Source organism: Marmota marmota, unplaced genomic scaffold (genome assembly GCF_001458135.2).
Source record: "Marmota marmota marmota unplaced genomic scaffold, marMar, whole genome shotgun sequence".
Classification (NCBI taxonomy): domain Eukaryota; kingdom Metazoa; phylum Chordata; class Mammalia; order Rodentia; family Sciuridae; genus Marmota; species Marmota marmota.
This window is the reverse complement of record NW_026000261.1, coordinates 5,517,295-5,532,855: the sequence shown is the minus strand read 5'-3', so window position 1 is coordinate 5,532,855 and position 15,561 is coordinate 5,517,295. Positions and strand designations below refer to the sequence as shown.

General features: G+C 34.8%; 1 protein-coding gene across 1 annotated transcript in view; it reads right to left on the bottom strand.

Moving 5' to 3' along the window:
• Acsl4 (acyl-CoA synthetase long chain family member 4) overlaps nt 1-15,561 on the bottom strand; it is a 78,984-nt gene extending 63,423 nt beyond the window's left edge. Inside the window, exon 1 of the mRNA XM_015497928.2 lies at nt 15,531-15,561. The gene's annotated coding sequence lies outside the window, so the exon portion shown is untranslated. The remainder of the gene's footprint in view (nt 1-15,530) is intronic.

Sequence of the window (15,561 nt, the reverse complement as noted above, 5' to 3'; positions counted from 1 at the left end):
GACAAAAAAAAAAAAAAAAAAGGCAGTTTCAAATGGTCAACCTAACACACAAAACCACACATATTCAAAATCACTGGCCTTTTGAGAAGTCACTTACTGAGGGGCACATGTCATATTTCTCTGGTTTATTAAGAAGGAAAAGGTTGAGAACACCTACATGCATGGTTGGTCTTTTACTTAAAGATATCAAGAATTAACTAAGCAAAAAAAATTGACATAAAACGATATCTAAGGGTAGAGAATGAACCATAATAAAAACAGTGGATGTGGAAAGAGAATAGGATCCTCAAGAAACTTATACTGTGTTAAAAAAAAAGCAAATTAAAAATGGTATGCAAAATACATTTTGTAAACTAACTTTTACAGAAGTTCAAATAGTTTGCAGGGGAATGGATTTATATTCTCCACAAGAAAAAAAATATAGAAGGATATATACTAAAATATCAGTTGTCTTGATACAAGGATTATAATACTGTGTTTGCTTTTTATCATTTTATCTATATATGTTTTCTAAGATTAATACATACAAAAGTTTGGAATCCTGGAATAAGAAAAAATTGGTAGAAAAATATGAAAATTCAAGAGAATTCTAGAGTTAATAGTATTGTCCCAGAGTTACATTATGCAATATGTTAACATTAAGGGAATATAGGTAAAAATTATATATCAGAACTCTGGACTATCTTTAACACATTTCTGTATATCTAAAATTATTACAAAATACGATGGGCATGGTGGCACATGCCTGTAATCCCAACAACTCAGGAGGCTGAGGCAGAAGGATTGCAAATTGGGGACCAGTCTGAGCAACTTAGCAAGGACCTAAGCAACTCAGAAGACCCTGTCTCAAAATAAAAAATAATAAAAAGGGCTGTGAATGTGGCTCAGTAGTTAAGCACCCCTGGGTTAAATCCCTAGTACCAAAAAGAAAAAAGAAAAAAATCTAAAATAAAATGTTAATTTAAAAACAAGCCATTTAGTAATATCACATTTTTTAAATATGGAAGTACAAACTAAAAACTTTTTTAGAAACTTGAAAAATCCATATTTTTTTATACTGGGGATTTAATTCAAGGTGCTTTGTCAATGGGCTATATCCCTAGCATTTTTTTATTTTTTTAGAGAGAGAGAATTTTTTTTAATATTTATTTTTAGTTTTTTTGGTGGACACAACATCTTTATTTTTTATTTTTTATGTGGTGCTGAGGATCGAACCCAGTGCTGCGTGCATGCCAGGTGAGTGCGATACCGCTTGAGCCACATCCCCAACCCCTAGCATTTTTTTAATATTTATTTTTTAGTTATAGGTGGACACAATGTCAAATCCAGTGCCTCACGCATGCTAAATGAGTGCTCTACTGCTGAGCCACAACCCCAGCCCCATTCCCTAGCATTTTTTATTTTTCATTTTGATGCAGGGTCTCATTAAGTTGCTTAGAGCCTCACTAAGTTGCTGAGGTTGGTCTTGAACTTGTGATCCTCCTACCTCAGCTGGAGGATCCTGAGTAGCTGGGATTACAGGTGTGCACCACCACATCCAGCTTAGAAGAATCAATTTGATTAAGCCATCCCTATATTTAAAAAAAAAGGCATATAGTGGAATAAATCTTTGACAGTAAGTCACTATTCCTCCTATCATTACAACAGAAAATTGTAAAGACAATTACATCATATGTCTTTTCCTAAATACAAAAGTGATGTTACCCTACTGGGCATAGTAGAGTCATTGAAACAGGAAAAAAAAAAATGGTTAAGTTTCATAAACATCATAGCTGAAGACTACCCATCATAATAACACACAGAATAGAGGACAAAATATACCAATGACAATCCATTTGGTTCACAGTATTCTTAAAAATCTATTTTTCCAAATTCTGGGTAGTTATAAGTGCATATGCATGCATTTGTTCAAGAAATATTCAGTGAGTATTACAATGTTTACACTCATGAAGTTTACTATTTGATAGGCAATATTTAAAATGGACAGAATAGAAAGCTAAATATATATGTAGAATAAGGAAATGAAGGTCACCCAGGAGGCAATCCTCAACCTTCTAACAATCTAGACAATTATAGGCTTTTTAAAAATTTAGTAATAACAGCTACCCTCCACAATTATCCAGTTATACCTGTTACTGCTTAGGTATTTGCTGGCTTGCCTAAAAGTGGATTTTCTTTTCTAAGTTTCTTCAGATATTTGGGCATGAAAAAGTATGCAGAGTAAAGGATGAAAGTGAGGTTCTAAAAGAGACCTAAAAGGGACCTTCTATTCTAAAAGAATAGACGAAAGAAAAACGCAGTGTCAAAAAGCACAAACAGAAAAACTAAAAGATCCTGATCAATCTTATCTACAGACTAGCCAGCTATTACACTCTTGTCTGATTATTTTATTCCAGCAAATGTGAAATTTGGAATAGGTCAGTTCCACTATAGAACACACCCAATGGAGGTTTCAGTACCTAAGTACGTAAAATACCTCAATATACGCACAGTTCAGCACAGTGCCAAAATAAGAACTCAGTGCTAGGATTATAGCTCAGTGGTAGAGCACCTGCCTAGCATGTGCAAGGCCCTGGGATCCAGCCCTAGCACTGCTAAAATAAGAACTCTAAGAAAAGATTAAAAGAGAAGTACTGGAGTACTAAAACCCCAAGCAGATCAGAAGTGTTTTTTCCCCCATCTAATGAAATACCATTTAAGGAAAAGGGAGTTACATGTCTCCAAACAAAGGTCAGTAAAGGAACCTGCTGCAATTTCAAGTGTTGATATTTCCTGCTGGTAGATATTGCCCATAAATCCCTAATGCATTTAGCTTTTGCTGAATAGGCAATGTATAATGCCTTTAAGATATCCATTTGCAGTTATTTCTATGATTATTTAATCTAAAATATATCATCTTTAAACTAGGCAGTAATTCAATACTTCTTGAAGCATCTGTAACCAATGTCAACAGCAATAAAAGATAAGAACATAGTTTGCTTTTTCATCTATATGAAGCAATCTGCTGCTCACTCTTCTTCAAAGGCAAAACCAAGGTCAACACAGAGGATGGTTTTGAAATGTTTCCTCCTACCATAAATCATCTTGAGCTCTGTTGGTTATGTGAGAATATCTTACAGGACAGACTTTTTAAAAAAGAATAAGAAAAGGTATCATCGAAATGCTTTTAACACCCTCATCTTATGGTTTCTAGGACTGCTATGCCTGAAAATAAAAAAAGAACAATACTGAAGTTCAGAGCCTGGTGCCAAGTCCAGTCAACATGGTAATCTTTCAGCAGCAATGTGGCAGTGCCAATAAAAGCAGGGGGAAAATGATGTAGCAGTAAGTAGCAGGACGTGGCCAAAAAACTTGGACAAAACTCAAACTCCTAAAATTTAGATCATTCCACGGGACAGTTTTATCCAACCCAAATAGGTAACCCTACAACTTTCAAATATCATTGATTTTTCTTTAACTTTGGAGGTAGATGTCAACAGCATAGTTTACAGTTTAAGAATTAATCTTCCATCTTAAATTCCTCGTCACTTCTCCCAATGAAAAAGAAATGTTTTCCCATGATTTTATGACAAAATGTTATATCTAGAAAAGACTAGACAAATAATAAGACCTTAAGTGCTTATTACCTTAGCTAGGAATGATGTCAAAATTTAGAGAAATCACTGTAAGTTGAAAAACAATGTGTGTAACCAAAGTCAGTTACTCCAAAATGATTGCTTCCATCTTATTAAAGTCACTAAAGCAGCATAGTACGTATTGAATAACAATAATCCCACTTTTGATAAAGAATGATAGAATTCTAAATCAATTTTGCTAATGTTCACTGACAACTGATCATCAAATTAAAAACTGCAGAGCTTCTCAATATATTACTTAGCTTAAGGATCCCATAGGTACACCTTGGTTTTTAAATATGTCTTTTAAGTACGAGCTGGATTTGAGATTCCTGGTTTTCAAAACTCAAGGAGCTCCCTGGCTATAGACGGTAAATTCAATGCTACTTCCTCTACATCTTCGGTAATGCCCTAATATAGCATCCACCTCCTGTTTCCTGCTGGCAGTGTCCTGAGAAAGATGACCCTTCAAACAAAGGTGGGGGAGGAAAGTGGTCAACAGCCTTCCCAAGTTGAGGACAATTGGAAACAAGATGTGAGCAGACAAATACATTGTCCATATTATACAAAGTATAGTCCTTAGTGTTAGGGCTTTTGTTTTTGTTTTTGTTTTGGAGAAAAAACATCAGTATTTGAAAACTGTGTTAGGAAAAAATCCCCAGTTTTCTATTAGCATTGTAATTATATAGGTCAGTCACTCCATAGAAATATTTCAGGTAAACAACCAACAATGGTTAAAAATGCAGAGTACCACAGGGATAAGACAGGGATTGGGGAGCTACCCCACCACTGGAACTTCTTCCTCCCAAGTGCCAGAGCTGTCACCTTTATAGAGCACTTATGTTTATTTATACTTTATTATTACACCCCTACTGAGCTAGGATTCGAGACAGCTGGCTGGGCTGGTGTAAGTGTCTTTTTAACTCTACTAACTATTTTGTAATCCTGGGACTAAGAATTACCAATCATTCAGTTTTTAGCCAAGCAAGTCCCCAAAATAAATGCAATGATATGGCTGACCTGTTAATAGTAATGTTGGTGAACTCCATTTCAAAAAAGGAATACAAAATAAGGCAGGGGCATTCACCATGAAGATTTTCATTTTACAATTAGTTGTCTCTTATAAAATAGCCTGTACTTTAATACCACTTGTAATGAAGTATGGTACCCACCAAATCCATGGGAGATACATTCCAAGACATTCTTCACATGCCTGAAATTGTGGCTAGCACTAAACTCCATATACATTATTTTTTCCTAAACATACATATCTTTGATAATGTTTAATTATAAATTAGGCACAAGAAGAGATTGTGATAAAAATAGGATAATTATCACAGCATACTACAATACAAAGAATTTAAAACTTATAAACTGATTATTGCTGGAACTTTCTATTTGATATTTTTAGACTGGTTGATTGTGGACAACTAAGACTGTGGGTAACTGAAACTGTGGAAAGTGAAAACCTTGGGTAAAAGGAACCTCCTGAATTCTCTGAGGGCTATTTCCTAAAGAAAGCTTCTCTCCTACAAATATTTTAAGATTTATTTTTTTTGGAAATCAAGATAATGTTAAAAACCAATGTAATTATGTTAATAAATGAAAAGAACCTGCTTCTACATAAAAATTCTGACCTAAAACCAAAATCTAAGTAAAGTGGTTACAAATTTCTAGGGAAATTTTTGAGTTGCATAACATCCTTAAGAGGTCAGTCATTTTGCTTAAAAATGTATAACATGTACCTATGTTTGAATGAGAATGAGAATGCTGACTATTTGGGGAAATAAGCACTACATGGATTCCCAATTAAAGGTTGCATAATTCATCAAAGTTGCACCTGAGCCCTGACTTTTCTAGCTCCCAGGTTATGGAAACAACTTGCATCTTGGAAACTCTTAACTTACTCAGTAAGGAATTGTTTAGGTGCAGAGGATCCCAATGCCTTCTAAAACCATTTTGGGCTTGCCTTGCTACCTGACACTTTCTGCACCCCAAATATTCCACCAAAGACTTTAAAACATCCTATAACATTGTAATTGACCTTTGACCAATTTCAGAAAGTGGTGATTCCAAATTGTTGGAATACTTGCTTTTCTCTTTTCTGCCCTATTTGTCTAAAACACATTCATCTGACAATTGTTATGAATACTTCTGTTCTATCCTTCAGTAAAGTTATCCTTTTTCAATTATTCTTTTAGGCTACTTCTCAACTTGGTATCTTCAGTGGTTATGTGGAACACAGCACCTTTTGCTTGGATTCATTCCATGCAATATTAGTGTGAGCTCTCTTCTCAAAGTCATGACAAAATTTTAAGCTCATTCACCAAGTTCCTGTTTCCTGTCTGAGGGAACTTTTTAGCTTTCAGTTCATATGAGAAATAGAAACATATTCTGAGCACAGTGAAGGATCACCATCTTCCTAGCAGTAGCAGCTCTGCCCACTTCTTTAGGTTTTCTTTGAAGACACCTCAGTCAGGTACCCTCAGGGGAGTGGTCCTTCAAAACCTATCATTACTTTCTTACAGTATTAATAGTTTAAGCACACATTAAAGGTAATAAACAAAATACCTAAGAGAAAACAAGTATTTCATCATGCCTTTCCATTGTATTAACATCTAACAACCACTAGAATCCACTATTAACATTTTCAACATCTCTTTAATAATCTAATCACACATCCCCTTCCCATTAATCAGCTGAGAAATAGGGAACCTCTACCCTGACTCCCCTGTAAAGTCGGCTAACTTGGTAGCACCTCTGAGAGAAAACTCCTGCTATAAAATCAATTCTGAAAAGGCCAAGATGCATATAGTCTTGCAAAATAGAGGCTGTTTCCATCATCATAACAAAAATATGAGTGGCTAGGCAGATCCTTAATCATATTAACACCTTTTATAAAATGCACAATTGAATTTGTGGAAAAAATGATTAAAGGAACAAAAAGTCTTCATCACAAAACAATGTATTTTTGCCTTTAAACCCCACAGCATAAACCCAGAGGATATTATGGGCCTTCAGTGGATATGTTTAATAAATGCCTATAAATGATAGGAGAAAGCGGTATACAGACATAATTGCCCAAATCTATCCTGGTTCTCCATCACAGCTCTGCTCTTCATTTTCTAGAGGTATATACAGAAGATGACTGACATTGCTACAGATACCTAGATTTTCTTTACTCTTGTAAATTGTAAAATAATATAACTTTGCCATGCGTAACTTTAACCAAAAACTAGACACAGCTGTTGGTTTTCTTTTACCAAAAATAATCATTTGGGTTAAGTTTTTTAAATGTTCATGAAAATATACAAGCTTCCTAATGACATTTTAATGTAATTCACTTATATATCATCACTAGCAACTACAACTTAATTGCAGGCAAGCACTGTATAATGATGTTTCCATCAATGATGCACGATATATATGATAGTAGTCCCATAAGATTACAGTGGAGTTCACAAATTCCTATCACCTATGAAAGTTGTAGTGCAATACATTACTCATATTTGTGGTGATGCTAGTGTAAACAAAATTACTGTGCTACCAGTCATATAAAATCATAGCATATATAATTATATTCAGTAGGTGTGCAGTGGGTTATTCCACCTAGGTTCACACAATGACAAAAATCAGACCAAAAAAAATCTACTAATGACACATTTCTCAGAACATCCCCATCACTAAGAGACATATGACTGTAACATGTCCAGTTACATTTAAAATGTTCTGTTTTGAACTGGTCAACACCAAGAACATAAAGCTTCCTTGACCATTTGTTTCTGGTGACCATAACTTTTTTCAAGATTATAGTTTGTCCTAGAAACTGGTTATTTTAACTAAAACATTACATTTACATGGTACAATGTTGTTATAGTCTCACCAGACATCTTTTTCATTCATTCAGTTACTGATCCTGAACAATGTTCCCAGTATAGTTTTAAGTTAAAGGAAGCAAGTTTATGAATCAGTATGTATAGTGAAAATCCATTTTTGTAGAAAGATATATACATGTGTGTGCACCTGTGATTACAAGCATGTATACATGTGTTTTAAAAACACTATAGAGGAGCTGGGGATATATAGCTCAGTTGGTAGAGTGCTTGCCTCGCATGCACAAGGCCCTGAGTTCAGTCCCCAGCACCACAAAACAAACAAACAAACAAAACACACACACAATAGAATTGTATAGGGTAAAAAGTTAAAGTTATATTAAAAAAAAAAAAAAAACCTGAGTGCTCACTTATCTACAAGCCATTACATTTCTAGCATGGTACTGTTACATAATAAAGAAATCATATTGTAATTACCCTTCAGTGTGCCAATGTTTCATATATTAATCTTCAAAATTACTAACAAAAATAAATTATAAATTGTTTTAAAAACACTATAGAGGGGTTGGGGATATAGATCGGTTGGTAGAGTGCTTGCTTTGCATGCAAGCACTGTGAGTAAAATCACAAGCACCACAAAAAAAAAAAAAACACTATACAATTTTATAGGGTAAAATGTGGCCTTCCTCTAACAGCACTCCTTTTTCCTCTAGGGGTAGCTACTCCTGGTGTGTTATCAATCAGACCTTTTTTGTTATCTGTACCAATGATAAGGGTTTATTTGTTTTTAGATAAGTGGAATTACGGTATACAACTGTACACCTCATCTCCTACTTAACAACATTCTCTAGAACTCCTATGTCAGTTCGAATAGGTCTATTTTTTCCTTTAATTGCTCTATGGTATTCTACAGTACAACCTATTATTTAAATCATTCCCCTACTGATGGATATGTAAGTTTCTGCCAAGTTTTCACTGTAGTGAAACCTTATATAGCTTTATATACATGTGGAGATATTCCCTAGAATTGCTGGATCAAAATATATGTACATTTTTAAATGAGAGGATTAGATTATTATTTCTCAAAGACCTGTACAGTGTACGAGTGTGCTCATTTGCTAAAAGTAGTTATGTTCAGTTTTTTCTAATGTAGTTGGTGAAAAATGGTTTACATTTCCATATTTTAAAAAATATTTTTTAGTTGTAGATAGACACAATACCTTTATTTTATTTTTATGTGGTGCTAAGGATCGAACTCAGTGCCTTCCATATTCAAGGCAAGCACTCTACCATCGAGCTACAACCCCAACCCACATTTCCCTAATTATCAGAGTGAATTTGAGCATCATTTCTTTTTTATTCATCATTTTATTTATTTCTTTCTGAGAAATTCCAACTTATACTCCTCTGCAACTTTTTTAATGAGTACCTGTCTTACTTATCCATAGGAGCTCCTTATATATCATGCATATTATATAACAGAAGCCCTTTATCTAATGTGATTTAGAACAGTTGATAATTAATTAAAAAGTTAAATTTGGGTGAAAATTATTTTTAAATATGCATGACACACATTTTATTTTATCAGTGGTAAATGTACAATCATTCACCAACATTTTGATATAGGGCCAAGAGGCCAAGACTTTTGTCTTTAACTCCAGGCCCACTGATTATATAGAACTTTAAACTGAATTCTTAGGACAAAACTTCAAATAATTTAAAAGATACTTACAAAGCAATGTGAGTGTAAAACTGTTTTGATTTCTACATTAATTTTACACAAATATATTATAGTTGTCCTAGCCATACCTAGTTAGTATTTCCCTTAGCAACTTGTTTCCAACTCTTCCTAAAACACTCAATTGTTTCAATATAATGAAGCTTACATAACAGAATTGTGTTTTCTTCAATATATACCCACTCCCCAACACTACCCCCACCCCAATATAAGATCCAAACCCCAGACATTGTACTACTTCATCTGCAAATTTTCAGTAAGAGCTCCAAATCTCCCAACTTGTGTTTGACCAGGTTACAAAATATTAAACAAATCACATGTTTTTAAAAAAAACATGTACAACCACACTATACAGGTTAAATAATAAAAACATCTTGGTGTACAAGAACACTGGAATGCTACAAATTAACCTACTAATAGCAAAGTTTCAGTGATAGGAAATTGAACATCCTCATTTAATGTGGTGATTCAGGTAAGTAGAAGTCAATTAAAGTTTCTATTGCATATGTGGAAGCTATTTCTCTCTAGTCTCACATTTATTTTTTCAACTTTCTAAGATGTCATACTTTCCAAAAGTACTAAAAATATGTACTTATATTTTTAAATATATCTTAATTTCTTTGTATGATAAGAGGTGGGTATCCATTTCCTTCTGAATGTATAAGCAAGGGTCTTAAATCCATTTCCATTTTCAACAACACTGGGCATTTAAAAGAACTAAAGTGTCAACTTAACTTACAAAAGAAGGAAGCCAGGTAAACAAAATAGTAGACAATAGACAAAGTTCAGTTTGATAGCTTCATACTACTATATCTTTAAAGATCACATAGCCATTTCAGGAGCAAACGTGCTGCCCTGCCTGGCTTACTAATTACCAATCACTGTGACTCACAATTAAGATTACTCACAATTAAGATTACTCACATTATGATTGCATAGACCTCTAGTTGTCATACCTGTAAATTTACATTCACATTAAAATAACTAACACTTCAACAATAACAACAAAATTAACCTTTCCAACTCTCTATGCATGCTTTACTAAGACGGCTAACTTTGTCAAGAAAACAAATACAGTTTTCTGAATCACAATAGCCCCTGACAATGTAAACAAAGAGTTCAAAAATTCAAGGCAAAGTCTGTTAAATTTCCTTGATAACATAGGAAAATGATAATTTATAAGGTTGATTTATCTCTGGGATCAAACTTTTTCTACAAAGGTCCAGAGAGTAAATAAGTTTATCAGGCCATAGGTCCTGTTTTAACTCTGATGTTATATTGTGAATACAGCCTGACAATACTTAAATGAATGGATGTGGCTGCATTCCAGCAGAGTTTATTTACTAAAACAGGTAATGGGTAGGATTGGCGCCACAGGGAGCATTTTCCTGGTATCTACTTTAAACCAATGTTGATCTTCTTCAAACAGGAATATATTACACTAGCTGCAAACATAATTGAGCAAATATGATAACAGTGAAGGGACAAGTGATAATTTCATACCACTTTGCAGAAATCAATATTCTCATAATTAATCACTAACTCTTTATATAAGCTCTTATGAGTACATATCTTTATGTTTTTATACTAAGGACTGAATCCAGAGGTGATTTCCCACTGAGCCACATCCCCAGACCTTTTGGGGTTTTTTAAATTTTTTTATATATTTATTTTTTAGTTATAGTTGGACACAATATCTTTATTTTATTTATTTATTTTTATGTAGTGCTGAGGATCAAACCCGGTACCACACATGTTCTAGGCAAGCACTCTACCACTGAGCTACAACCCCAGCCCTAAAATTTATTTTAAAAACAATTAAAATGAATGCTAAGTGCAACTGTAAAAGGAAAATATAGAATTTGACCAGCCAGATTCAATAATCTTTTATTCATTATTCTAATAACAATGAGAAAAGCTCACCAATATATGGTTATGATTCATGATTACTCAAAATGCAGAAGTAGACTTTCAAAGTATGTTTAACTGAGAACACAAAAATTTGTTCCTTGGGTTACTTATCAAAATCTTTGATGAGAAAACTTACAGTTTTGCCAAAATACTTTTAATTTAGAAAGTGAAACCAAAAACCTTCTTGACACATCATGTGTCTGTTTATTTTAAAATACACATTTTTTATGTTGTATGTGACAGCCTGGTGAAGTAGATGTCATATGTTTAAGGTACAAAAGGATGGGAGCCATTTTAATAAAGTAAAAGCATTTGTGACTATTCACATACTAAATTCAAGGCCACTTTTAAACAAAATATATTTGAGCTCTAGGATTACTGAAAGAGAAAATGCTCACATTGCTTACAGAATAATTGATATTATACAGAGGGAAATAAAATTAAATAAGAAAAGTATGTAAGATCCCTTGACACCAAAAGCTTAGTCCATAAAAGGAAAAATTAATAAACTGGACCTCATCCAAACTTAAGCCTTTGTTCTGAAAACATCTCTGTGAAGAGGTTGGAAAGACAAGCTACAAATTAAAAGAATATACTTTCAAACCACATATCTAAAGGATTAGTATTTAAAATATATAAAGAACTCTCAAAACTCAACAGTTAAAAAATGCAAATAGAAAATGAACAAAAGGCATGAATGGACATTTCACTAAAGGGGACCTAGAGATGGCAAATGAGCAAGTGAAAAGACATTCAACATGATTAGCTATTCAAAAATCACAAACTAAAATTATGGGAAGATATTTTATAAACCCATTGGAATGGCTAACTTAAAAAACAGTGACAATGCCAAATGCTGGCAAGGATGAAGAACACTCATACATTGTTAATAAGGATGTAAAAAAATCATACAGCCACTGTAGAAAACAGTTTGACAGTTCCTTAGAAAACTAAATATGCAACTATCAAACAACCCAGCAATTGTTCTTTTGGGCAATTAAACCAAAGAAAGGGAAATTAATGGTCACAGAAAAATCTGTATGTAGTATTTCATAGCCACACCCCCCAAAAAATAAGATCCCAGAAACAGCAGATATCTTTTGAGAAGAGAATGATTATAAACACACATCAGTACTAGGAAATACTACTCAGCAATGAAAGGAACAAAATATTGATAAAGGATACATTCTCTACATGAATCTCGAGGAAATTATGCCAAGTAGAAAAAAAAAAGTTTGTTTCAAATGGTTACATACTGTGTGATTCCATTTATTTAGCATTCTTAAAATGACAAGACAACAGATGTGGAAAACAGATCAATGATTCCCAAGTGGCCAGGGAGGTAGGGAGATGTCTGTAGTTTGCCTCTGGTGATCATACCAATCTACAAAAGAGTTCACATTAAAACTGGTGAAATCAGCTGGGCTTGATGACACACACCTGTAATCCCAGAGGCTGAGACTGGAGGATTGCAAGTTCCAGGCCAACCTGGGCAACTCAGTGAGACCTTGTCTCAAAATAAATAAATAAAATAAAGAGGGCTGTGAACTCAATGGTATAGCATCCCTGGGTTCAATCCCCAGTACCACCACCAAAAAAAAAAAAAAAAAAAACCCACTGGTGAAATCTGAATAAAATGGACAGATTGTATCTATTTCAATTTCTTGGTTGTGATGTTATAATATAGTTATGCATGATGTTACCATTATATATATTATATGTATCCCCAATGGTAATATCATGTATAACTATATTATATATATGAGACAATCTACAACTACGTCAAAATTCAAAGTCAAGAAAAAAAGAATATGTAAGACAAGTCTTTTTTGCTAAGGGCTCAGCAATTGAAAGTCAATGAAGGAAACAAAAGTAATTCTGAATAGTCTATAGGCTATAGTTAATACAATCATCTCCTTCCTTATGGAACCTTAACTTCCCCCAGGATTTTGTTTACGTCTCTGGTTTGGTTCTTGCGTTTTGTTGTTGTTGTTTGTGGTACTGGAGATCAAACCCAGGGCCTCACACATGCTAGGCAAGTGCTCTACCACGAAGCTATATCCTTAGCCCTCACTGCCACTTTCAATAACAATTAAATGCACATACATCTGTCTCTTCACAACCACACCACCATCCCAGACTACATACTAAAAAGTAGAGGCTGTCTTCATAACCATAATATTTTGAGGGCCTGGCACAAAATAAGTGACAGATGAGGGAACAAGATAATTGAGTGAATAAACACAATGAATGAGATGTTTGCATATTCTTTTAAAGTTCTTAGCCAATAACAATTATAAGGCAGTATGTACACATTTCCTTACAAATTTCTAAAAGCAATGGAAGTTTAAAAAACAGTGGGGTGTGTGTGTGTGTGTGTGTGTGTGTATACCTTTCATTTACAAACAGAAGTTAACAATATGTCTGACTTTTGTAAAATGCTTCCCAATTTATAGACTTCCACATATAGTAAGGAAGTCACTAAGTTACAATGAATTAGGAATTAAGTATATTTAAATTGAAGCTAGCATATGCAGACCTTTGAGGAAAACACTCTAAATAGCAAATGATATATCAGGATTTATGACAAAGCCTCATGTAAAGTGCATCACACACACACATATTCATCATATCTGTTGAGTATGAGTACAGAATTCAAATTGAGGAACTTCCAGATTATTCTACCAACTGTCTGAAGACACTTTAAAATGTGAAAACCAGGAAAGGTAAAATGACTTGTTCAAGGTTACAAATATAAGTAGAGCTGGAACTAGTACCTGAGCCTCTCCAGAGTCCCAACTCATTTTCTTCTCACTGAATTGGACAAGACTCTTCTTTGTCCACCCATCTCATTCTCTGACCCAAACACTCAAACAAAAACTTAATCTGAATCATTTGTGGGTTTTTTTTTTCAAATAGGGGTTTTCCAAAACACACAGAGACACACACACACATACACAAAACTGAATGTACTCAAAGTTAATTGTTGCATTACACTTTCCATGGATTTTTTTGGGTGTCAAATTACTTATGGTCTGATAAGGCACTCTAGTCTAAGATGGAAGTGTACTGACATTTCAATGTTTCATCTGCCACCTAAATGGCAGAGAGTGTTAATTGTAACAGGAATCTCACATGTCTAAGCTTTTAACTCAACTGAAAAGATGAGTTATTTTACAATTTAAGGAACAGACCTTACACCATTAAAATCTTGCTTACTGGCAGTACATTTGCTGCGTTATATCTCAAGAACATTTAATACTGTTGTTAGAAGCAAAATAAAAGAAAAACTCAAGTTACAAACAATGATGGAAAAGTTTTCTCGGGTTAAATCTCCCTTATGCAGCAACATGTTAATAAGCACTAATTTAGAGGTACAAGAATAAAAACACTAGAAGGAAACTTAGTTATGCTCTACACCAACGTCCTTATTTTTGCAGAAGAGGAAACTGAGCAGTTGATTAAACAATTAACCAACAAATCAAACTGCTTAGTTTTTCAATGGGGTTAATTTCAGTGTTATTTTACACTTATTCTGCATTTCACCATCATTTCTCAGAGTGAGGATGGACTTTTTTTAAAGGTGAAAATAGCGAATAAAACAAGTTAATTTCAAGAGGGTGAAAAAAATGCCATTGAAGGAGGAGATGCTGGAGTAAAAAGAGAAATGACGTCTTATTTCAAATATGTAACGGCTTGATGGGCTTACGCAATGAATCATATTCTCCTAGGTTTTTCTGTGTCTCAGCCACAGTTCTTTTGGGTACTCAAATGAGAGGAAGAGGAAGTGAATAAAGCTAATACTAAATACACAGCAGCAAGTGAAGGCAGGGATGTAGATATAAAGGACAGGGTTGGGGGGGTGGGGGAAAGCATGCTTTTGCTGGAATCCATCTGTTTTCTAGCATCACCTTTTAAAGGTATAGATGTTAACAGGATATCGGCATCTCTCAAATTCGAGAGGGCAGATACTTCTGTAGCCAGAAGGACCCCTGGCTCTCAGTTAGAGAGTGACTGGGAGGGGACAAAATGGAGCTGAGGTCTAGGGGCGCCCTAAAGGTCGTTTGGAGGTCTAGCAAGCAGTTGATGTGCTCCTCTCAAAAGGGTCATGGCAAAGACTCATACTCCTATCAGGACGATGACTTCTGGCCTTGGGTCACGATGAGCGGCAAAAAGAGGCAAGCCAATTCTTGAGGACCCCAGCCTCTACCAAAGGTGAAGATAGTGACCTCAGGAATTTTCCTGGCCTCAGGAGAGGCGGGAGGGTAGATTGGCCGGGCTCGGGAAGAAAGCGAGCGGATTCGGGGGGAAAAGGAATATCCACCTAGCCTCCTCCTGGCTCAGGTGAGCTATGCTAACCCCCAGGCAGCTGGAGCCCAGACACCAAAAGGCAGGAGTGCCGGGGCCGCAGCCTTGTTATCAGGGGTTACTCACCCAAGGCGCTGCCTTCCACGTCTTCGCAGCG